Below are 25,183 nucleotides of genomic sequence, written 5' to 3'. Positions count from 1 at the left end.
GGACCATAATCTGAAAACCGATCCCCTTGGCAACTGCCCCTTTGTAAGGGTAAAATAAATGGCCTCCAGTAAGACAAATATTTAGTTTTAAATGCAAAATATTAAGAAAAAAATGAGAAATCTGCTAATACCTAATGTTTATGTGCTGCATATACAGTTGTGAATTTGTTGCCTGTTTTCCCTGACTGATAGCCCTACTTCAATTTGCTCAAGAGCTTTGTTCAAAAGTAGAGAGAATAAAGAATAAAAAGCAGAACTGCAAACAGACTGAGATTTATAAAAGTGACATTTTATTAGATGTAATAAAATCAACCTACAAAGCAAATGCAAATGTTAAATGATATAGTTATGCATTTTGTAATCTAGACAAATATTTTTAACCTTGTCTGTTTTGACTGGGTCTACATAAGTTGTGGCTGACCACATCCTTGAGAGAGAGAAGATATTTCTTCTGCTCTAAGCACCACTTTTCATGTAAGTTATCACACAACCATACTTTCAGCTATTTCCTTTCATGTATTTAGTTACACCTCTCCCAGTAAATCAGGATTATTTTGCTTACTGGTGCATTTTATTGCTGTTAAACTACTGTCCTAGTTCAGCAGGTAGGACCAGTTTATCACTGTGTGGGGGAGACCAAAGCTATGTATTCTGCCCCCTCTATTCATTTCCCAAGAACAATGGACCATTTGCAGCAGCCCAGGGCACACCTGACTGGTCAGGATGTGAGCTGGGTGTGAAAGAAGCCTGTGAGATAAGAGCTGTGATAACTCCCCTCCAAGGAGTCATTAGCACCTTCAAACCCAGCCTGAGGTGTCATGTCTGCTAATGGGCCATCAATGATTCCAAAATACCCCATGACTCACAGAGTCAGATTACCCATTGTGTAACTCCTCACCCTGGGCAAGGGACTGGGTGCTCCCACCTGGATCTGAGGGTACATAATCTGGGGGCTTGAAGAGCTCAGGGTACAACTTGTCGGACCCAGAGGAGGAGCAGAACCTCGAGAGGAGGAGACCTTCACTTTCAAACAGACTCTGACCACCACTCTCAACCAGACTGGGACCATCATCTGCACCAACAGGTTTCTCGCTTCCTTTTACTTTGGACTTAGGGGTGCCACGTGGGGTTTTTACCCCAGAGTGCTGGGTCATACTTCTGGGGTTTTGTGGGTTAAAACCAATTTATCTTTGTGCCATTGTATTTATTGTAATATTGTTATTAAATTGTAACTCTGATTTATAATCTCTCTTGTGGTGGGTTCATTTCTCCTGCTGGCTTACCATTAAACCAGCACAACTACACACATTGGTTGCTGTGATTTTTTTCTTTCAATTCTGCATTTTAATCAGCATTCCACACACGTAACATCAGTCCTTCATCTTATACAAAAAATAAATCCCAAGGCACACTTGGTTTTCACAATCTGTCAATCTAAGGACTCAAAATTTCAGTTTGAACTTTACCAATATTCAACTGAGTCATGACACTGTGAGGGTGTGAGTATAAATTCATATTAAAAATACCTATAAAACATTTCTAAATTCATAATCTGCAACAGTTAAATGTATACCCTATCTTATTCCCTGTGTCAAAATACATGTAATTCAAGGTTTTATCAGTAGTAATGCTAAAGATTAAATGTTTTATTTTGCATCAGCCTCACTTCACTTCTACATTTTAAATGTGAAAGTGAGAGAATATTGAATAGTCAACATAGGTCAACATTTTATGTTATTATTCTTGCATTGCACAAAGTCAAGAGCATGCATTTAAATGTAATAGTGCTGCAGAGTTGGGTAGAACAGACAGTTCTTTTATTATCTCACTTTAATTTCACATAGACATCAAAGTTGCCACAGGGAGAATGTGTTGGATTCATCCAGTACCAGAATTTGTCTGTCCTGAAGAGCATCAGACCTCAGCTAGCCTGCCTGACTGCCCAAAGGACTTGAAAGAGTTGGTGTGCTTGATCAGTGATAAAGGATATGCTGATGGTGGATGTGTATTGGGTGCACTGGAGAATTTGGGAAGTGAGTTTGTTCTTTTTCCTTGAGATTGTGTTCAGAAACATAGCTATTTATTTCCTCATTTTGGTATTTTTTAGCCCTTCAGTCTCCTTTACTCTCCCTCTCCCAGTATGATGACTCTTGGCTTGTTTATTGCATTCTTTTTTTCTTTCCTGTAATTTGGTTTTCTCTTAAACAGTATATTAAATTTTATTATCACGTTGTAAAATCCCATATCATACATTACTTTCTGGTATCCTCCTTTACAGTCTGTGAGGTAAAAGTCAGTTTTTCTGTCTGCACTAGCATAGGGCCCTGCAGTGAGGACTATTGCACTTGGCTGTGTACCATGTGCATTCCAGGGCCATGCTGAGGCTGCTGGGTGGGGGCTATGCAATGAACTTACCTGCACATACTGTAGTCACAGCCTGTATTCATATCTCTTCAAAAGCCTAAAATTCATATTCTGGGCATTTAATCACTTGATTGATGCATTCAGTCCACCAGGCTCCTTTTAGTCCTTCTCATCTTGTAAAATATTTTTTTTTTCATTATTTGCATTAGAAATCTCAATTTTGCCCAGGTTTTTTGTTGGTTTGCTGTTTTTATGGTTTTGTGGTTTTTGTTTTTTTTTTTTGATGTGTGTGTATGTGGGATTTGTTTGTTTGGTTTTGGTGGTGTTGTTTGGTTTTCAGTTTTTGGGCTTTTTTTGCAGGGTCCTTGCATTTATTTACAAAATACATTTTGGATGGTCTCTGAGCTTACTCGATTACTAGCTGAAGAGTTGTTGCTAATGCCATCATTTCCTTAATTCAAAAGCTTTTAAAATTTTGTTATTTCCATATTTCTATCAATTGATCTTATCCCAAGGATCTTTTTTTACTTGCTAAAAGCACATGTAGAGTTTTCCCAGCCTTCTCTTATGCTTGCCCTGGTTTCACCTTTTATGGTCTACAGCCCAGATAGAGTACTCAGGGCTCAGAGTTCTGTTCCTATAAATGTCTCAGGTTAAAAACTTGCCACTTCACAGTGCATTAACCCTAACAATGTCCCATTAAGCCTCTATATTCTGTGCTGACTGGAAGAATTTCACCAAATACCAGTGCATCCATAGTTATAGGAATTGCAGCTCTCAAATATTGCCCACAAATTGCCCCATCCACCTAAAGAGAACATTGATTCAGCTGTAATAGCCCTTTATCACTTTTATACATGGATTGTTTACAACAACTCCATTTATTGTCATATAGAACTTCTGAATTGACACTGTGGAAGTTTTTCATTTAAAATAATGTTTCAGTTGGGCTCCTACTGCTTCTTAAATGGTGCAGAAAATATGTTTTTCAAATTACAAATTTGTTTCTTTACCATAAATGGGTTTTATTTATTAGGCATAGATTAGAATATGTAGCTTTGGACTTAGGTAATTCAACCCACTAAAAAGAATACCATCTTATATTATCTTTTAAGCATTGCATCATTTTTAATGTAAAATTTTTAATCATGAACAGACAAGTGTAATTACTATTCACTTCCTGATTTTCTCCCCACTATAACTACTATTTATTCTGCATTAAGCCACTCCAAAGAGTCCTTCATCAAGCTAAGAAATGTCTTTTTGTGAATGAAAATTATAATGATGAAATTCTGAATAACAGACTTTTATGCATGATCAGTTTTAAAATGTGATGCACTATCTTTAGATACAGTATTGTAAAGGGAAGTATAGGTGAGGCCAAAGGTCCCTTCCAACCCAAATTAGTCTATAACTTAGTGTAGGCAAAGTAAGTTCTTTTCTCACTCTCCTTGCATAGGGGCAATTACTTACCTGTGTTTCCTGAGACTGGCTCAGCTTAAAACAATTATGGGGAGTCTCTTGTAGCTCTGCCATCTGGACTAACTGGGTGCTGTTAGGAATATACTCACTCCCTGTATAATGTAGTGTAACACGTGTGTTTCTAGTTCCCTGTGCCTATTAGGGGAAAGAAATGCAGTATCTTCCAAGGTGAGTTTCATCTCACTTAACTGTAGATGTGTGTATCTTCTTCAGCTTCCTTGACCTGTGGCACATTTAAACACAATAAGACCTACTCAAGCCCTAAGCCATCAGGGCTCAAGCATCTGTGACTGAAGGGAAGTCCAGGGGGTGAGATCCAGCTGTACAAGGGGCTTCCTGAGTTCAGGAACCTGATGATCCTTGTGGGTCCCTAACCTTCTTTTGCAGTCAATGGAGTAGCAGGCATTTCTAGGGCATGAGTGATCGCATCCTAACACAGACATCTAAAGTAAGTCAGACACATTTTATCCTGCTGCCTTTCTCTCTACTGCATAGAGGCAGTCACTCCCTTCATCCATTCAGCTGGAGAACCCCATCCATCCCATTCTTTCTGAAGAAATTTTGAACAAGATATTTTCAGTCAGCAGCTGCCCAGTCTTGGATGGAGAAAGGCAGTTATTGCCAGCATTTTCTGTGAGAAACAGATTTTGTTGATGGCCTGGCACTTGGGTACATTTTAACTATCCAGAAACTACACATCTTATCTATAGGGCAGTGTTTGCAAGTCATTCCATCCAGAGATGGGCAAGGTTGTTTAAGACCTGACACCCTGGATCCTTGGGCATGTCTCAAAGGCATTGTGCCACTGTGGCTGGAGAAGTCAGGAGCCACTAGACACCATTGCTAAAATGTACCATATTTTCCATGTTGTGGTGAAAAACCCTCACCAGTACTGTGTCCATCTTCTAAAGAAATTATTATTCTTGGAATATGTTAACTAGACTGATTTAATTAAGTTCATGGAGGTGGAAGTTCTTTTGTATGAGTACAGTGTTGGAACTGTTTTGTCTCTCACAACTACACATCTGTTCTGAGATGTGATCAGATGCAGTTTATTTTAAGATTGAGATTCCATTACCTCTCTCAGTGAAATGAACTCACAGTATACTTTGATGCTATGCTAGCAAATAAACTGTTACTAAAACTAAGAAACTATTCAGAAACTTGTTTATAGATGAAAACTTTCTAGTTTTCTCTTTCTTAGAACCATCCTCCTTTCCTGACAAAATCAGGACAGTCAAAGGCCTCAAAAAATAAAAAGTGTTTTTACTCCAGGTTTTTAATGCAGATGTCTAATCTGAAGACGAACTAGAAGAGCATGCTTAAATTGACCTCCTTCTCCCACTACCCTCTCTGCTTCAATTTTTCCAAGCCAAAGTAATATTCAGCTATTTTCCTTGGTATTTTGAGGGAAGAAATAATTAATGTGAAAATTTATGTTTATCTGGTCAAATTTTTTAATGTTTCCACATAAATGGATTTCTCAGAAAAGGGACCAGAGCTCAAAGCAACTCAGTGAGCATCAATGTCACAGTGAGGTAACTGGGCTGTAAAGGAGCAGTGCTGCTTTTTCTGGAATATTCACTTTGGTGACTGTTTCAAGAGGTAGGTCACAAACTAGGGTCATTCAAGAAAGGCTTTTTAAAATCACAGTGGTGTGATTTCCAGCTAAGGATAAACTGTGGAGATTGAGCCTCTTACTTTTGAAGAGGCAATAATGGAGAATTTGTTTGACAGCTTTTACAGGACCAATCCCAGTGCAGGCATAACCACCAGTGGTAATTATATGACACTACTTTTTCTAGGCGCCTTATCTTTTTAAGTACAGATTTAGTAGGTCTTTATGGCCATACTTTGCTCTCCTTTCTTCCATTTTGTCTCCATATTTTACCTCCTGCAGGCTAATGAAACTACACACTAGAGGAAGAATTATTCGTTTCTTCCCATGATGCCTATTGTTTTTAGGTCTGTTAATGTCTTGTATTCATTTTACATACCCAGCAAATGATTAGGGATACAGTTTGCAAAGACAGATCTGAGACACAGCTATTAGAGTTTAAAAACAAAAAGCACTAATTGTCAGTACCCCATTAGAGATACTTTGGACCTTATTCTTTCAGGTCATTATATAGCAAATTCTAACTCAAGCAGCAAATCTGAGTGTTCAGGGCTTTGATAGACCTCATATCACATACCACAGAAAATGAGAAACATTTTATACCATATATGAAGAGCTGACCACATTCTTTGACTGCCCTTGTGCAGGAGCACAGTGGCAGAGGCAATGATATAGCTGATCCTCCACAGCATCACTTAAATTTTTTGTCCAACAGGCTCCGGTAGCTTTCGCCCACCATCTTTGGTAAATGGTGCCAAAATTGTACAAGGAGTCATATTCTCTACTATATGTCTGATATTTATTCCTTAAGAAGTTTAATTCTGTGTTTTGACTTAGGAGGTGACATTTAGCCTAAATGATAAATGATTGTATAACTGAAGACTTGAAAATAAAGTCCTCGAGAAAGACATAATCATTCCACAGTGACAAACTCAACTCTGGTATTCCCGTGCACTGAAGTACTTAATTTTCATTTTTGCATTTTATTTGTTCATATGGTATTGTTTCCATCACAGTGGGGTGCTGGGGTTGGATTACCTGCAGGCAACTCAACTGCAGTTTCCGGATCTATTCCTGGTGTACATATGTCACCACAGCTGGACTGGGAGACCCTGGCCATTGTCCCTCACCTGCTGGTTGGAAGCATGAGACAGATGCAGCTTTGATCTTCAGCCTTCTCTGATGCTATGGGGGAGTCTGATTCCTCCCATTGCCCAGTCTCCTCACAGAGTTATTCCTGTTTCCTGCTGACCTGACTTTCTCCTCCCTTCTCCCCATTTCAGCCTCAGTGTCCCCACACTGATGTTTGCCATCCCTGCCTCTGCCCAGGGGAAGCTGTGAGGGGTGAACACCTCTGTCACTCCATGGGGAGGGAGACGTGGGGACTGGGACAACTGGCTGCACAGAGGAGAGGAGAGGAACTCATTAAGCCCAGGGTTCTGAAGACCCTGAGCCAGAAGACCTGCATTATAGCTGAATAATCAAAATTACATTGTGGTGGGTTTCTTAACACTGAAAACCAGCTGGTTTGGGGTTTTTTTCCCCACTAGTTGTTTTCTTCATTCTCAGAAGTAGCTAACCTGCTTTGCCTGAAGCCTTTGTAAAAAAACATTCAGCTCAGGGTGGGCACATAGCACTGACATTTACAGCCTGAAGCATTCATGTCTGACAAAGTTAGAAGCAGCTGAAAACAGGGTATTGTAATAGAAAATACCAAACTCAATAAAAAGAATCTGTATCACCTCTGCCTGTTGTAACAAATGATCCAGAGAAGGTAATTCAAAGGACTCTAATTTGCCCTTTCTCAGAAGACAAACAAGGCAACCTTAAATGAAACAGAAAGGCTAAAGGGGAATACTTCTCACATAGCATAGAGCACTTCAATTCTCTGTCACAGGATAATGCTGATAACAGGAGTTTAGCAATTCACAGAAGAGTCAGTTCCATGTAATAAGAACATCTGCAATTGTTTGACAGGACACATTTATAGAGGACATTTTTTTATATGCTTGAGGACATAATGGCAAGTGCTAAGTGCCCGAAGAAGAACCTTTCTTTACAGTTTATCTGGCCGCTGGGATTATCAGATCTGCTCCTCCAAAGTATTCAGCTTTATTGTTGAATATGGATCAGCTGTGAAGTATTCAAACCTACCAGCTCATTCATGCAGGCCTAAGCAGTCCAGTCAGACAGTGATGGTGGAGTGGTGGTTTTTTTTTTCCACCTTACAAGTGATTTAAAGGGAAATGAGTTGCTCTGTTTAAATGATGAAACATTTATATGGTTGTGGCTTTGAATCCTCTCATAAATTAAATAATTGCATTAATGTTCAATATTTCCAGAATAAATTGAAAACATAGCTATTTACTTAAAATAAAACCTCTTTCCTTGATCAGTATCTCTCCAATGCTTTTAAATTGTAACATGCATCCTATTCAGCTGACATTGCATGAAATCATACAGTTCAAAGGAAGAAAAGTCAAAACCATCTTTCATAGGAAATGTCTAAAGGCAGCACACTCTTTAATTGCCAGCTTGCCACCAGGTATTTTCTGTCACGTATCTAAAATACTATAGAATATTGTCATCAGTGCTATAGATGACTAGTAATAAAACATTATGATCTCCTTAGAAGTGAGCTGGAACTGTAAAAGAATGTTCAAACCTCTAAAAATGAATAACTTAAAGGCACTCAGGGAAAAAAATTCAATTTATAGGGTCATTAGAGATCACTTTTTTAAAAAGTCAGAATCTACTGTTCCAAAAAAACCCAAATAACTAATCTTATCCATTCTTCCTGTGGGATTTTCTTGCAGGTTTTATTCATTTTTGTTTGGGGGTTTTGGTTTTGTTTTTTTAATTTTTCTCCACTGAATAGTCAGTGTAGTAAAAGTCACTGAAGCAAAGCTGAGTAAGTGCAGCAAGGATGCTGAGACTAAAAAAGCTTCTGCAGGGCTACATAAGCACCATCAGTATGGGTACCACTTCACTGCTGAGAGAAGTCTGTGGAAAGCAGCTGGAAAGACAGATAAACTGGGAGAGGACTGAGACATTCTGATATTTTGCTGCTCCATATTACCTGGTCTCACCCTCAAGCCTAAACTATTTGCCATTTTCTTTATTGGCAGTAAATTTGGTTGGATTTTAAAAGTTTTTAATTATATTTACATGTAATTTCTTGTTCTAAAGAGAGGATAAAAAATACCCAGAGGAAAAAGGATACAGAATTTACTTACAATACTAATATTGCCAAAAAAAAGAAGACGTTCTTTTCAAGATATTTGAAAGGAGAAAAAAAAGTTGACAATATTTTACAGACAATGGGACTGAGCAGAAATACATAAGATATACATAAGTATTAGATATACATAAGTATCTCTGGCTACCACTAGACCTTTATGTCTGTGAGTATGTGTGCATATATATGTGTGTATATACATATATTTTATATATGTATGTATATCTCTATACACATAAGATGTATTAAATCACAGAAATGCCAGATGCTTGATTTTTTAAGTGAGAGATATTCTGCCTGCAGAAATCCTTTCTTTCTAAATTATCATGAACAGCAATCAAAGATTACTATCTGAAGCTAAAGTGATACCAATCAGAAAAGAGAAGTGAGATTTTTCAATTGCAAAAAAACATGCAAAATCATGTGCATATATCCATTTTTCCTGAGGTCCTGGCTGAAGAGGTTCTCATCTCTGAACATTTTAATTTGCTGCCATTTCAATTAAGGAAGTACACATGTTAGTGAGGCTGCAATGTGAATTATGCAAGGGAAATCATCTCAGCAAAAAATAACACACACCAAGTGCAATTTTTGCGTGAATATTACTAACACAAATTATCCCAGCATGCTGGCTGAAGGGAGGAGTAAGGTTCATTTTGGCAGCAGGATTGAGCAGGCACAGAGGGGACCACTGAGGACTACACATGTATGGACAGATAGAGTGAAGATATATAGAATGGAAGCAAATTGATTGAAATGACTTTGCAAACTCAGAGAGCAGTGGGAAAGCTGCCTTGGTGTGAGGATGGATCTGACTATGCTGTGAAAAGCTTCTGGTCTGTGGGATGGCCTCTGAACTGCAAACAGTGAAACCTTAAATGGAAAGGGTTGCTGGACCACAATGACACGCAGCTTTGCTGTGCTGGTGTCAGCCATTCCAGCTGCTTGCCCGTGAGCATGATTTAACCTGGCTTGTTTGCTGTTCAGAAGTGAACGCCAGGTCACATCCCCTTAATTTTTTCTCAGCATATTTCTGCAGAGATAGAAGTACATGCCAGCCCAGAGGCTGTCTGAGCTGTCATGGGCAGAGTTGGCAAGAGGCAGCATGGGCAGCAGCTGTGCACAGCTGAGGAAGGGCAAGGATTGATACTCCCAAGCCCTTTCTCATCACCAGCCACCTGCCTCAGCTACTCAGGGCTTGGAACTCAGTTTGTAAAGACTCAGGTATCTTCACAGAAATGGATCTTACAAAGCAGAAATGCTGCCCAGTGCTCCAATGGGCAGCTCATATTTCATTTTTCCAATACAGGTGTCTTATTTGAACTGAAAAAGCCTGATAAAAACAATATTTTGTGAAAGCATCAAGAAAGCCTGTAGAGAAAACTATGCCAATATGTCACTTCTGAGGAATCTGCACAGTGCCACAAGATGTCTTGTTGCTACTTCTGATTTTGTAAAACTTACAGCCAAGCCATCCATGTTCAGTCAGTGAACCATCAGGTTCTGTACATCTGGTGGGATCAATAAGCACAAAATCACTCACCTCAGTAAAACTATGCCAGTCTGTATTCACCATCTGGCCTAAGGCAGTTTTCATGTCTCTTATGTCAATAGTTACGATTTCAGTTCAGTTGTTTTTACTTCTCTGTGCCATACCAGTTGCTAGACACCACAGATTGTTTTATTTTTTGATTCTTACTGCATATGGTGAAGTGCCTGAGTATTTTCATACAGTTTGACATGCTTTGGAAGTGCCAAATGCCCCAGTCTTACAGACAGCACTATTTCACCAGCCTGCCTAGAAGCATCATCTTAGGTCATACTTAGCTACAGAGGTTTGCTTTGGTTTTGTTTACCATATGCTGCAGTAACCTGGATTTGAACTGTTCTGCTGCAGTGTAAGCTTTGTATATGACCACACAGCCACATGGAGTCTACAGTGTTCTGCAAAGTGAAAGTCACCTTCTGGAGAGAGCTTCCCCATCACCACCAGCAATATGCTGCTCAGTCCAAATTCCCTGATCAGTCCATCCCACAAGATTATAATGCTGGCTCTCACTGCCCAACTAATGCTGACATTTAAAATTGCACTTTTTTATGGTAGATGAAAAACCTGCCAAGTGTTTTATCACCATACCTTTTATAATGATAATGAAAATATGCTTAAGCCACAGCTGTATCATTGAGCTGTCGACAGCATTCTTCTTACTTCCCAGAAAATGTCTGTGTTTGGGACCAGTTGCTTCTGAAGTCTCCTTGCACCTGTCTACACCAAGGAAAGAGAAGACCAAGGAACAATCCTTGCATCTGAGGCCAACTGGCCCAGAGCTCTGAAATGTTAAAAGTACCTGAAGTGATGCTGGGGCCATGTGGTAGCTTGTCAGACTGTATTTATTACACTAAACTGAAAGTGTGTGTTGTACTCTTGGGGATGAGATGAAAATACAGGTGGACGTTTGAAAATACAGGTGGAGCTAAGGAAAAGTTGTTAAAGTGTAGGAGATCCCTATAAGCAACCAACCCCTTCCTCTCATCCAGGTTAACCCATCCCTGGGACATAGGAAGGTTATTTCATTTCTTTGCCATAATTTCCATAATGATCTTGGAATATGTAGGTAGAATAACTACTTTCTGCTCATTTTATTGTTTCATTGCTATTCAAGGTATGGGATAAAACCGATAAATCAACCCCCCTCCTGCAAAAGGCCATAAATCAGCTGTGTACAACTGTGATAGTGCCAGCAAATCTGCAAGAGCATGTGAATAATAAGATAAATGTATGAATAATAAGAAAAATAAGGGAAATATCTTCATTAAGATAATTTTCCTGGAAACAGTTATTGCTTGAAACATTATGACAAGTTATATTTTTCATACCACAATATAAAGAAATTATTTAATGATTCCTATGAGGGTTGTCTGACTTTAAAATAAACACAATATGTCTGAGTCTGTGCCCAGAGAGTTAATGGCAAAACAAAGGCATTCAGCCTGGCTGTCACTGACATTAAAAGCATTTTGTATTGCCCTGCCAGTTTCAAGTAGCCAGACTTCTGCCAAGCTTAAGAACTAGGAATTGTACTTTTGCACACTTGGAAGAAGTCCAAAATGTATCCCAATAGCAAGTACATTTTAAGCTGCTTAAGGCAGCTTTACATGATGAGAACAGTGGAAAGGCTCATTAAAGCAAGTGACTGTGAGGTACAACAGCTCCAGAGATGCACTCTGGCTCAAAACCAGTAACAGCATTGTGGCATTCTTATGGATTCCCATCCTTGTTATTTTGCTACTTCTCAAGATCAGAGATGCCCTTGAGTACCAGTGGGACAGAAATAAATGTGGCGTTTGTAACTGATCCTGAATCATATTTTTGTTACCATATATTAGCTGCAATAGACAAAGACTTGTAATTTGGAATACAACTGGTGAAAGAGGGTTTTTTCCAGATTTGTGGGTGTTGCAAATTAAAGCAGTACCAGTTTGCTTTCAAGATGCTCAGTCCTCTTCACTCCAATTGGCAAATTGTTAGAAGTGTCCAAGGCAAGATTCTGGCCTGGGCCTGCTGGTACCCAATGGCCCCAGGCAGTGTTCAGGAGCCAGCATGGATCACAGCCACCCGAAATGGCTGGCAATTTGGATAGTGCTGTGACATTTTGGAAAGGCCCCCCAAAGCATTTGATCCTGTGGACACAGACTGTTTTACAGCAGTTTTATTTGTATGTGTAGGCATAAACTGCTTGTACAAATCAAGACTGGTTCTCCCATGCATCATATCAGTCTTCCTCCTCCTCTCTCTCCACCTTTGCTGATTGTTACAGCCTGACATCAGTACATAGCAAAAGCCCATAGACTTGTAGATTGAAAATAATATTCTTCCTTTAGGGTATTTTGAAGGAAAGCAGCCTATTTTATTGTAATTTGTGATAGAAATGCATAGACCCATGGTTTACCCTGACTATATGCTAACATTGTGTAAGGTTGTTCAAACTGAAAGGACAAGTTAGCAGTGTTACTTTGGAAATACCTCCCCAATAAAGCTCCGAACAATGAAGCCCATGAGTTAATAACATAATACAAACTATTCCATTAAGTGAATACTTTGAAATCATAACATTGAAAAAGACTGAGCAAATAGGAAGCCTTTCAAACAACATAGATTAGAATGATCTTGTGAAATGTCTTTTCCCAAAGACTGAAAACTTGTCTATATTATCTGATGAACAAATAAAGCAAGAAATCTCATCATCACAAACCGACTCATTTTTTCATTCAGCCTCTTTGTGGCAGAAAGAGAGCTAATAGCTCAGAAATGTTTCTCCTGAGCTGTGCTCAAGTGGCAGTGATTTACATTTGAAGTGTCCGTGTCTTACAGCTCCAAAAATAGGCATGAATTTAAAACTGAATTTAAGTGGTCCTGTCAACTTCTTAAATAGTAATTCTTTTCATTATCACTCCCTTCTCTGTTCAGATGCAAAATCAGTCAGCTGCAGAGTAATTAACTTTTGCATATGTAGGTTGAAATACAAAAAATGCATGCGTGCTCATAAATGTCTGGCTCCTGCTTACTTACATTTCCACCCCCTCAGGCTCAATACCTCTATGTTTCACTGCACAATATAAGGAACTGCTCCTCTGCAAATGGCAACAGGCTTCAATTCTGTAACAACCTGCCTACTCTACATCCCTGCACTCAAAAAACCAACCAACCAAAACTAACAAAACCAAACAAAACCTAAAACCCTAAAACAAACCAAACCCAAAACAAAAAAAACTCCATACAACAAAAATTCCACTACTTGACACTGACAAAGAGAGAATTCCCTGATTTGTATGAAAGCATGCAAAACATTTCCAAGTTGCTTCAGCATGCTAAGACTTACAAAGCTTAATAGAGTTTTATTGTTTTCTATAGACTGATAGAAAACCTTTGATGAAAAGAGTATTCTTTGTAATAGTAACAAAAATTTCTTTGCTACATTTTCTATGTTATTCTGTGCAATTTCTTCTAAATTTCAACCCTGGTTTAATGCTGAAACTCATTCCTCTGAGAACTTACAGCAGTAATGGGAGCAGGTTGCCCTGTGGAGTGCAGACAGACGCTTACCCTTTATTACTGCTCTAGTTATGGTTATCTGTTGCAGTGGTCAGGCTAACTGATACTACTGAGACAGAGAACGAGCATTATTTCCAGCATATCACAGACCTAATCCATTGCATTTGCTCTTGGAGGTGATTTGATACATCCACAGAGAGCTTAGTTGGTGATATGTATGTGTCTCAAATACGAATAAGCACTGATACATTTACACAGGTCTGAAGGGACAACCTGGCAAAAGGCTGAATATCTGTGTATTCTTGGTATGCTCCCTTGGAAAATGACTTTCAACATTTCTCTCAAGATGTACAAACACCAAAATTTGAGAGCTGGTGGGGATTTGTAGACTCTGTGTGTTATTTCAGAGGCTTTCATGAGCTCCATGTTGAGCCCTAAGGAATTTCAGACAGTCACATGCCATCCCTGTTGATACTCCTTTAGTGTTTCATGCTAAGGCAGTAACACATAATAGTTATCTGTAAGGGGCATCCATTCCCTAAAATTCATGAACCACCTCAGGAATGGCCTCTTCATGAACTGGCCTCAGAGGAGGATTATTGAAGAGACCTCAACAAATGAAGCCTGGCGCATCCTGAGTAGGGAGGGAGTCTGAGTGAAAAGCCAAAAATGTTATAATGGTCAAGGTAAAGTTAAGAGTGTCTCCTCATGTCACACACACAGCTACCTCAGTGCACCTCTGGTTCACTCCAGCACAGGCGAAAACCAGCAAATGGAAGAAAACCTCATGAAAATGTCAACATGCCCAGGAGCAGCTGTCTGTCTGTCAGTGCAGCTGCAGCACAGCAGGTGAGGATATCAGCCCAGATTTAGGTGCAGGGTGCAAGTATTCACAGCTGCAGCCACAGAGCCCTGCTATAGGTGAGCGTGGTGCAATGAAGGCTGACTGCCTTGAGAGGAGCCATGGGAGGTGTGGCTTTAGCATTACCTCTCTCTTGCCAGTCTGTGCAGTGCTGCTCCCCAGCCCCTGGGCTTGCCTGTCCGTTCAAAGCCCTCTCCCAGCATTTTCCTTGCGGCCCAAGCCATGGCACCTTGCCTACAAGGGGCTGAGCTCTTCCTGAGTGCAAAACCCTGCACTAGGCCAGGTGGCCCAAGGCCCCTGCATGCTCCTTGTGGAGACCTAAAAGGACTATCCTATCAAAGTCCATTAAAACCTAACCAAAATTAGAAGTGACTATCAAATAGTAAGGCTTATTCCTTCTTTGAAAGTGATTGCTCTTGAGCAGACACAAACATTGTAAAAAGAGATCACTGCCTTGTAGTTAAAATATAAACAGCCTCTCTTGAAGGAAGAAGATGCATCATAAAACAGTCTGAAGCAATGTTTTGACAAGGTGATGAAGTTGAGCACAAGAACAACAGAGCCAGCTGATCTCTGTTGTGAGACTTAGCAGTTAGGTGAGGACAGCCTTACTCTATCTAGTCAGACTGTCCTCACCTAACAGCATGATTAGAGTAAGTGGCTGGCACTTCAAAACCTGTTTAATCATCAAGAGTCAAGACAAAGGAAGTTTCTGGGGCAGACAGTACTGACAATTTCTGTAGGAAAAAAAAGAGCAGTAAAGCAGCATGGAACTGATAGCTTACATGAGGAACAGTGCAGACCAAATTCCTGTCTACTTAAGTGCTTTGAAGTTCATTCTGCTATGTGCCCTCACATGCCACACAGCCATCGGCCACCTGTGTATTCTACTGTCAGAAGTTAAAGTGACATAAGTTTCCACAAAGGTAAGTACAGTCAGGCCCACTCTGCTCTGAAAAGATTACCCAGAGGACACTAATGCATTTTTTAACTTTTCAGCACTTCTTCCAACTGTTACTATATCCATCAGCAAACTTCACTTGCACCTTTTTTAGCTCAAACTTCATATATAAAAATATTCAAAACACGAAACAAGAAACTCTACCTTTTTCTGATTTGTATTGAAATTTCCATTTTTACTGTCTTCTATCCAGGAATGAGAAAGGAAGAAAATAAATGGAATACATAGCATCAGTTAGACTTCATGGTGTTGAGTAGTTTGGGACGATATAATTAATTTTAAATAGGATTTGGAGGTAACATTGTGCTATGAAGCATGTGTGTACACAGACCTTGATCTGCAGCTTCAGCTTGCAAGGTTCTTTTCAAAAACCTGTGTAGTAAGCTTCCCATTCTTACCATATGATGTAATTACTAAGTTATATATCCAACAGGTCTTGATGTTCAATTATTTTCCCCCACTTGAAATTCAAAACTGTCAAGTCATTCTATCCAGACTGTCTTTGCATCCTAACAGAATCATATTTCTAAATAACAGTAATTTTTATCGTCAAGGGCTTATTTCTATTATTTGCTGACTGAATCATTACAAATCAAAGTGGTAGTAAATTTACTCCTGTTGAGAAGCATTTACGGAATCATTCAATTTTCTACAAACATATTTAATTTCTGTAAGCAGTAGCAAATGATTTCTCTGATTGTATTTCAACAAATTTTTCTTTCATTTTCTGCCTCCCATATCTGTTGATTGAAATCTGGAGGCAGGTGAATAATGACTAGCACACTCCAAGTGTTTGAAATGCAATATGGGCTCCATGGTAATTCATCAAATTAGGTAAGAATTCATTAAGGATTTCCCAAATTGCAGGAAGCTCTCCTAGTTACTATAAATGATAAATATTGCTACGAAAATAAATAAAAACTAAATTATCGCTTTTATTCCTCAGGATATTCACAGATCACTCACAGTCATGAGTCAATATTAATTACTTCTACAGTCTAGTGGATCCAGGGGTCTAAACTTTAGGCACAAAATGACCCTGCTTCCTGTCTGCTACCAGAGGCTTTGCAAGGGTGGGATTTCAGGCCTCACAAAATGGCCCTTACCTACTGCTGTGGGGTACACCAAAAGGCTGGATTAAAGTTGTGTTCTTGGCATTTGAGAAAACTTGGTGTGGTTTTCCTTGTCTGAAAAAAATATGTTCCTTGGAGGCACAGCCTACATTGACACTAGGGATCATTGCTGGTGGCCAAAACTTTAGAAACAGGCATGATTTATAAGGCAAGCATGGAAAATAAAGTTGGCAGCTCTGCTGACCCTTAAAGACCTACTCCCAGTAGGGATGCTGGCTCTGTGGCACCTCACAGATTTCCCACATGGCACCCAGGCAGAGCAAGTCCCATGGAAAATATTTTTTATTACTTGATTTTCTAAAGGTGTTTCTACCTGCTCCATGGAGATGAGCTGCCCTTTTCCCTCAAATCATGCATTTGAAAGCACAATCAAACCCAGCTCCTTATGAAGACTCCTCACCTGTGCCCTGTCTGGTTGGAGGGTGTCTTACAGAGCAAACTTAGGTGGCCACAGATTTGCCCCCTTTTTTTTCCTGTATATTAAAATGCTGTAAAATTACCATTCCTGCTTTTAGCAAGACCAGTAATGCCTTTGATGTCCTGAGGCATTGCTGAGTGAGTCACTGCATCATTAAACCCTCTGTGGCAAAGGCAGGTGATGGTTTACTTGTAAAGAGGTCAGTACTCCCCTCTTCTGCATTTGAAGTCCTGGGGCAGCAAGAACAATCTGTAACAGCTCCCATGTAGGGTCGCAATGAATCAGAAGGACTTCAGGAACAGTGTCAAAGCAGCATCCAGGGCTGGCAGTGAGCAAAGGAAAAGAAGGTTTCCCCCTCCAAGGACTGAAAAGGAAAGAAAGAGTGGGTTGCCATAGAAAGGGAGGCAAACAAGGATGATTTGCCTATGGTGTATTCAAATAAAATAAAGGATACACTAAAACTTCTCTAACAGGGAGTGAAAGAACTGTCAGTGGTTCACACATTTAAATAAACACTTTTTACAATTTCGGTCATGAGGCATTTTCTGTTACTGGAGACAGTAAACAGTAACTCTCACAGAAGAGAATTTCTTAGTTTGCGATCTGAGGCTCCTAAGAGGTTTAAAATCCAGAGATCCTGCCTTTCTTACTCTTATTTTGAGGCCAGAGAAAACAAATCTCATAAAACCTTTAAGTGCAAAGGTGGAAAGCATGGACATAAAGCTTTCATAAAGCATGGACAGGATCATTTCACATGGAAGTGGCCAGTGGCTGTAACTGTCTTCAGCTGTAAGTAAGCAAGCAACTTTTTCATTTTGAAGAGCAACTGAAGATTTTAAGAAGATTTCTAGCAAGACTCCTCAGCTAGCTTCTAGGGGCTTGAGGCAAAATCCTGTCCTCCACCTTCCTTTCCTGTGGGGCTGGGCTGTCTTTGGAAGCTGAGAGCTCAAGTGGCAAGAAAACGTCAAAGAAAATTTTTCCAGATCACAGAAGGGAAAGAACACACAAATAGGACAATCCGTAAGGAAACTATGTGATCTTGATCCTAAATGCTTCAGGCTTGCCTTCATTCTGCCTTATCCACTACATGAAAATCATCCAATATCTTTCATGGCATTTTGTGGACAATTTGTCACAGCAGTGTGTTGCTGAGCAAAAAATCAGCTCTTTCCAAGAACAAGTTCATGGGATATTTGATGGGTTAGTTAAGGATAAAGAATTGGCTGACAGAAAATTAAGAAGAAGTTCATTGCCTCAATAACGGATAATACAGCTGTGAGGGGGCTGATGAGGAAGAAGCAAAAACCAGGATATCCTGGAAGTGTTCAAATTATTTGGAAGCCAGCTGAGATTTCAACAGCCAGTTATACCAAAGTGAACAAAATCTCCCCCAGCACATTCCTGATTTTTAAGAGGTACCAAGGTTTCTATCAAAACATATGATGATGATTGACAAAGTGAATACATCCTCCAGCCAATGACTAGGGAAAAAACCAGAAAGGATTTGATGTAGCAGCAAAAATTCACTCTGGTAAATTCTGCACAGCCAACGTGGTCAATTCATTTAAGATTGGAAGAATTTAAATAATTGTATAGCAGCAAGCTTCCTGCTAAGATTATAAAAGGCATTCCCTAGAAAACAGTAGAGAAATCTATATCAATTAAAAATTTACTTTAGATGCTGGCCAAAAAAAAAAACCTGACACATTTAATTGCTTTAGCCTCAGGAATGCTGAAGAGTTTACAGCATTGCAAAGAAGCTATGGCTGCAGAATTGACTTTTTTGTTCAAAAACACTGACAGAAAGACAAGGAAAGATGACACTTGTAGGGATGAAATCAACTGTGAGTTTCTAGCTGCGAGCTGAAAGAGCGCTTTGTCAGGGTGACTGACTTCATGTGTCTCTGTTATTAAAGAAACACTGCAGGAAAACAATTAAGAAAATAAATGATATAGAGAAGCAAACTGTCATCATGGATTTTTCTATCTGAAATTGTTACAGCAATAAAGAAGATCTATCTGACTTGAACTACACCAAAATTCATCTTGCAACAGAAGAGTGTGTCAGAGTTTCTTAATTGCACTACAGCTTAGACTTCAAGCAACTTAGCAATCATGTTGGATGTTCAAACCCAGACATCCCCTAGTTTACATCTTCAGTTTATAAAAATGGCAGACAAAACTGACCTTATTCTCAGTAACTAATTAAGTCATTAATTAGGTAACAGAAACTCATCACTGAGAATATCCATCTCTGTGGGCAGGAGTCAAGAGGATGGCATCAGACTCTTCAGTAGTGCCCAGCAAAAGGGTCAATGGTGACAAACTGAATTTCTTTTTGAATATGAGGAAAAAATTCTTTACTGGGAGGGTGACAAAGCACTGGAAAAGGATGTCCAGGGAGGTTGTGGAGTCCTCTGGAGATACCCAAAACTTGCCTGGGTGTGATTCTGTGCAACCTCTTCTGGGTGCACCTACTTTAGTAGGGGCGCTGGGCTAGATGTTTTCCAGAAGTCCTTTCTAATCTCAACTATTTCATGATTCTGTGATTTCTGTCATCCTCTAGATACCTTAGGAAAATTTGGCCTCTGCTGTACTTTTGAGGCTCCCATGCCTTCCTCTAAAGCCGTATTCTGGAACTGCTGCTTTCATTGTCCTAATTTTATTCAGGATCTCTTTGATCAGAACATGATTGTTATAGGTCACTGAGATGCAAAATACAAAGCCAGCACATAAATCAACATCAATACTGTAGAGAAGCAGAAGTGCTCTAATACTCAACTGTTTGTGTCAAGGGCATCACTAGGATGAACAATATAAAAACTCAGAGAAGCTTTGGCATCCTGGCCTGTATCAGGAACCGTGTTCCTGATAGGAACAAGGGAGAGATTCTTCTCCTATACTCAGCACTGGTGAGGCCACACCTCAAGTGCTGTGTCCACTTCTGGGCACCTCAGTTCAGGAAGGATGTTGAGGTGCTAAAGCAGGTTCAGAGAAGAGCAACAAGGCTGGTAAAGGAACTTGAGCACAAGTCCTATGAGGTGAGGCTGAGGGAGCTGGGACTGTTCAGCCTGGAGAAGAGGAGGCTCAGGGGAGACCTCATCACTCTCTACAACTACCTGAAAGGAGGTTGTAGCCAGGTGGGGGCTGGCCTCTTCTCTCAGGCAACCAGCAGTAGAACAAGAGGGCATTGTCTTAAGCTCTGCCAGGGGAGGTTTAGGTGAGATATTAGCAAGAAATTATTTATAGAAAGGGTAATCAGGCACTGGAACGGGCTGCCCAGAGAAGTGGTGGAGTCTCCGTCCTGATAAGCAAAAGCGCCACAAAAATAACAGCTAAGAGAAAGTTTTGTATTCTAATAGCAGCAAGGTATTTATTGACAACATTGGAGGCAAGACAGTTCATACTTGGCAAAAACTTGCCTAACTTGTGTAAAATAAACTATTTATAGTCTTAAGTTCATAGTTAACACCTTCTAATTTCCATATTAATAACTGGGTGAAATCTTGGGTGGAGCTTTCATTTTGGCTTTGAATTTGGGTAGTGGTCTCTTGACTTCATCCCTCAGGGTGGTCTTGAAGCATTTTCATCAATGTTGGACTTCAGCCTTTTCTTTGTTCAGTGACATGACCCGTCAAACTTGCAAAACCTTGGTTCTAACTCTCAAAAATCTTGGATCTTTACCATTTCATCCTATTGAAATGTCTAGCTTAGTTTAATGTATGACTTCTAACCCATGGTACACTAGTTTCTATAATTACTAGATGGTACATACTAGAACAAAGCGATTCAGCACTCCATGCTGTTTAGCGGCCCTGCCGTGCAAACAACATTTTGCAGAGCAGAATTAGAAATTTCACAAAACTATGGGTGTTTTGGTCTCTTTTCTCTTTCAGTCCCTGGAGGTTTTTAGGATGAGAATGGATGTGGCACTTAGTGCAATGGTCTACTAACCACGGTGGTAGTGGATCAAGGCTTGGACTTGATAATTTCAGAGGTCTTTTCTAAGTGGGCTGATTCTATGATTCTATAGGAGGCCAAACACAGCTGTTTTTTTAAAGAGGATTGGGCTGAACCATTTGCAGCGCATTCTCATTTAATGTACAACACAATTGAAAAGATGACACAGATTAAAAGTCTCCCTTTCGAAAGGACAAAAGAAATACCAATTTTGGGCAAACATCAAAGGGTGTAGTTGTTCTGTTTATACTGAATGAAAAATGTTCTGCAAAGGAGTCAATTTACATAATGTGGAGGCATTTAGTATGATTTATAGCCCTGCCTTAAAGGCAGTGGAGTGAAAAAAAAGTCATAAAACTCCCTGCATTTTATCAGAGGAATAATTGCTATTGGAGAAGAAACTTCTAGGAACATCATGAGTTCAGAGACTGGGAAGAAGCTGCAGGCAGACATGTGCTATTGCATAGTTAGATGGGGTGCAGCAATGACACCTTTTCCCCAGTATCATTGTGAGGATCAGCTGGAAAACACCTTGTATCCTTCCTGCCTGCCTGCCTGTCCTCTAACTCATGCATTGTATTTGGCTTGGTCACTTCCAATCCCAAAGCAAGGATACTGGGATGGAAAAGACAAGGCAGTGCAGTGGTGAGAGGAGAAAATGCAGTCACGCATCTGGTTACATGCCAGAGACTTTTCTACAGGGCAGAAAGCAGGAGCATCTTTTCTTTCTCTAGTTTTTCTGGCCCTCCTCCTCTGTTACAGGGATTGGGAGGCAGAGCCCAACTGCACAGCCAGCCCCAGGACTTATGATGTCTCCCTCAGTGTGTACCAGTGTACCCTAGCACAGGAGGTACCAGCATTTTCCTTGCTCTCTGTGCTGATTCCTCTGCCCTCCTGTTCTACAGCTGCAGGAGCAAGACAGAGTAGGCTCCTTTTGACTGGCATGTGGATGTTCCACTGAGTTCTGCATGGCCTGCAAAATGCTTGCTTTTCTGAGAAGAACAGATCTGCAGTGATACCTTCCAGCCAACGTGGAACTGATGGCATGCTTATTTTGTTTTGGATCAAAAAAAGGTGATCACCTTTTGATTTGCCCATGGCTACTATTTAGTGCAGGCTTTTAAAGGGAAGACTTTTTGCTTTGTCCTGTAAGACATTGAGCACTCACAAATTTTGAGCAGTCTGGTCTACTGGAAGGTGTCCCTGCCCATGGCAGGGGTGTTGAAACTAGGTGATCTTTAAGGTCCCTTTCAACAGTAACATTCTATGATTCCATGATTCACTGATCTAAATGAGGAATCACAGTCCACTGCATGACAAGGGAACCATCTTGATCATGTTCTGGTGACAGTCACAGAGAAATGAGTGAAAGCTGAAGCTAAGCATTATTTTTTTCAAAGGTAATGTTCCATTCACTTGCTTGAAAATGGGGAGATGAGGATTCCTCAGCTGAATACAAAATAATTTCTGCCAAACAAGTACTAATGGAACAAAGATATTCATGTAATTTTTGAAAGGGCTAAAAAAAGAATGAAAACATTTTTGTGAAATGTTTACCTTTGTGAAAAAGGCAACATCAAGATAAAGACTCTACCTGTCACAATGTCAGAAGTTTCTCCTAGCCGGGAGTTGGTTAGTTGATAGTGCGTGTAAGATCAATACCAGATAACTTAATAGCTGACTAATCTCAATTCACACATTCTTAAGGAAAAGTGTACTGTCGAGTCTACTGTGATCTTTATTCTGTTCAGTTAATGAAAGAAGAAAGATTTCATCCAAAATTACCCAAGGTGCTCATTTTATAGATGATCCTGTTGAAAAACACTGTTCTGCAAAAGTGAGGAAACAGGAATCTGATACAAATCTGATACAGAAGGCAGTTGGGTAATTCATAATTTTAGCTCCATTCATAAATCTGTTACCTTTCTAAAAGCAGAAGAATACTTACCCTCATACACACAGTCTAACTCATTATCCCTGTCTGGTACTATTGGCAGCACACTTATCATTTGGGCACTATTGGAACAATTTAAACTCATTAGGGACTACAATACCATCACTTACAGAGAGCAACATCTTATACCATGAGTAGTCTCAACAATACCACCTATGGAATAAGATATTGACTGGCATCAGTATAGATTGTACAGCAGGGTCCCGGGTGCATGGTAACCATAGCAGAAAGAGTAATAAAACGTCTCAGCATTATGTCAGCATGAAAGGTCTTACTGTTCCCAGTCCAATCTTCTTTAGTCCTAAACATGTTCTTGTAACACACTTGCTGTGGGATATGCAGGTTATTTCAGAGTATTTATGACTCAGTTATGAATCTTCATAAACACAAATCATTGTCAGCATGGGCTCAAGTGAATTCAGCAGTTCCAAAGAGAAATAAATAGCTATTAGGAGGCAAACTTCTCATTTCACACGCCAACTCAAATACTGTCTCACATTAGTCTGATCCATACACTTTAAAACCTGCCCAGAGAGACTATGACTGCACTTGTAATTAGGAGCAGAAGCACTCAACAAACTTCAGTGGAGTCACTGAAATAGAGGGAGTGGATGTCACTGGACACAAAACTTGGCAGAGACTCATGATAGAGCAAGACAGCATGAGAGCCTTCACAGAATGTGGGTTGTGTTCATGTTTTGCAGGTCGTGGATGGTTTGTGGGTTTTTTAAGGAGAATAATCTTTGTTTCCAGAGTGGTTAATGGTTTTATTACTTCATTGCATTCAGTGCATAACAGCATTTCACTCTTATTTCTTTATTTGAATCCCTTAGACAATACACATAGCTGCTTTGAGAGAGATTTATGCCAAAGGTAGCAAACCAAAGCTTGTCTTGCAAGGACATGGGTTAGATTTCAGCTGTGTCTCAGTTTATCCTCGTTGTCTGTTTCTGTCTTCAATGAAAGAGAATTGAGTCGCCATATGTCTTTACTTCTTCACAAGTCTTTGCTCCAACAGTTCCATGAAATTTCTGGATGTTTACACTGATGAGGAGTTGCTTATCTGTCTGAGACCAGAATTTCTGTCAATCATTAGTAAATATCAGCAACTCTATAATAAACTTTTCCTTTTTGTGACAAGAATCGCATTTGTAAAAGAAGTTACTTAATTTTCAGGTCATAAACCATTAGCTAATAGATGTTTACCTCTTTACATTTGCCTTAGGCTGTGATGCCTAAACCTGTAAGGAAGCACCTACCCATTTTAGACAAAAACCAAACCAACATAAAGGAATATATAATATATTCTGCATCTCTCCAAATGCCACAGGGGCCATAGCATTAATATAAAAATCTAAAATACTTTTCTCTGTCTCTAATAAATTATGAACTTTGGGGAGACAAGGAGTAGTTTTTCAAATCATGGTACCTATTACAGAAAAGGTGATAGTACTTCATCCCTGACAAGCATCTGCAGAGAGTTTGGCAGCTTACCAGTTTCTCTTCATTAGGGCCATTTGGGCCAACTCCAGTGAAAATGTTAATGATTCTATTGAACCAAGTACAGGATGGATAAGATGGATGAGCTGGTTGGAGTAATGACCACTGCATTCAGGGAAGGTACAAGCCAAAGGCATTAACAGAGAGTGCAAGACTCAAGAATTGGATGAAGACGAAAAAAGCCAGGGGGAGAAACATAAGGATGGCCACCCTTGGGAGGGCCTGTGTGTGTCCTCTGTGCTCTGGTTCTCAGAGTCAAGTGGGAACCCTGTGACATTAACATGTGCTTTCCTTCCCCCTCTTCCCACTTGTTCACTACTTCAGTGTGCACCAGATTAACAGCACAAGCTATAGAAGCCTCTTTGTTTTCTCTCATCACACACTGCTTTTCACTCAAGGTTGCAGGGGTGAAATACTGGCTATGATGAAGTCAGCATGCATTTTACTGACTGTTTCTGTAGGTCCAGTTTCTTCTCAGCCATGCTTATTTCCAAAATCCAGCAAGCAATGCTAATAATTTCCTGGGGGAGAAGGTAGGGAACTGTATTTTTCAGAGGTCAAGAAGTTATAGGTGAAAAAGTCTCTCTAGAAGTGCTGTGCCTCCATCACTGATGACCTTGGTGGCATTTAGGAGTTCTGC

Source organism: Pithys albifrons, chromosome 1 (genome assembly GCF_047495875.1).
Source record: "Pithys albifrons albifrons isolate INPA30051 chromosome 1, PitAlb_v1, whole genome shotgun sequence".
Classification (NCBI taxonomy): domain Eukaryota; kingdom Metazoa; phylum Chordata; class Aves; order Passeriformes; family Thamnophilidae; genus Pithys; species Pithys albifrons.
Note: the sequence above shows the minus strand (reverse complement) of the source record.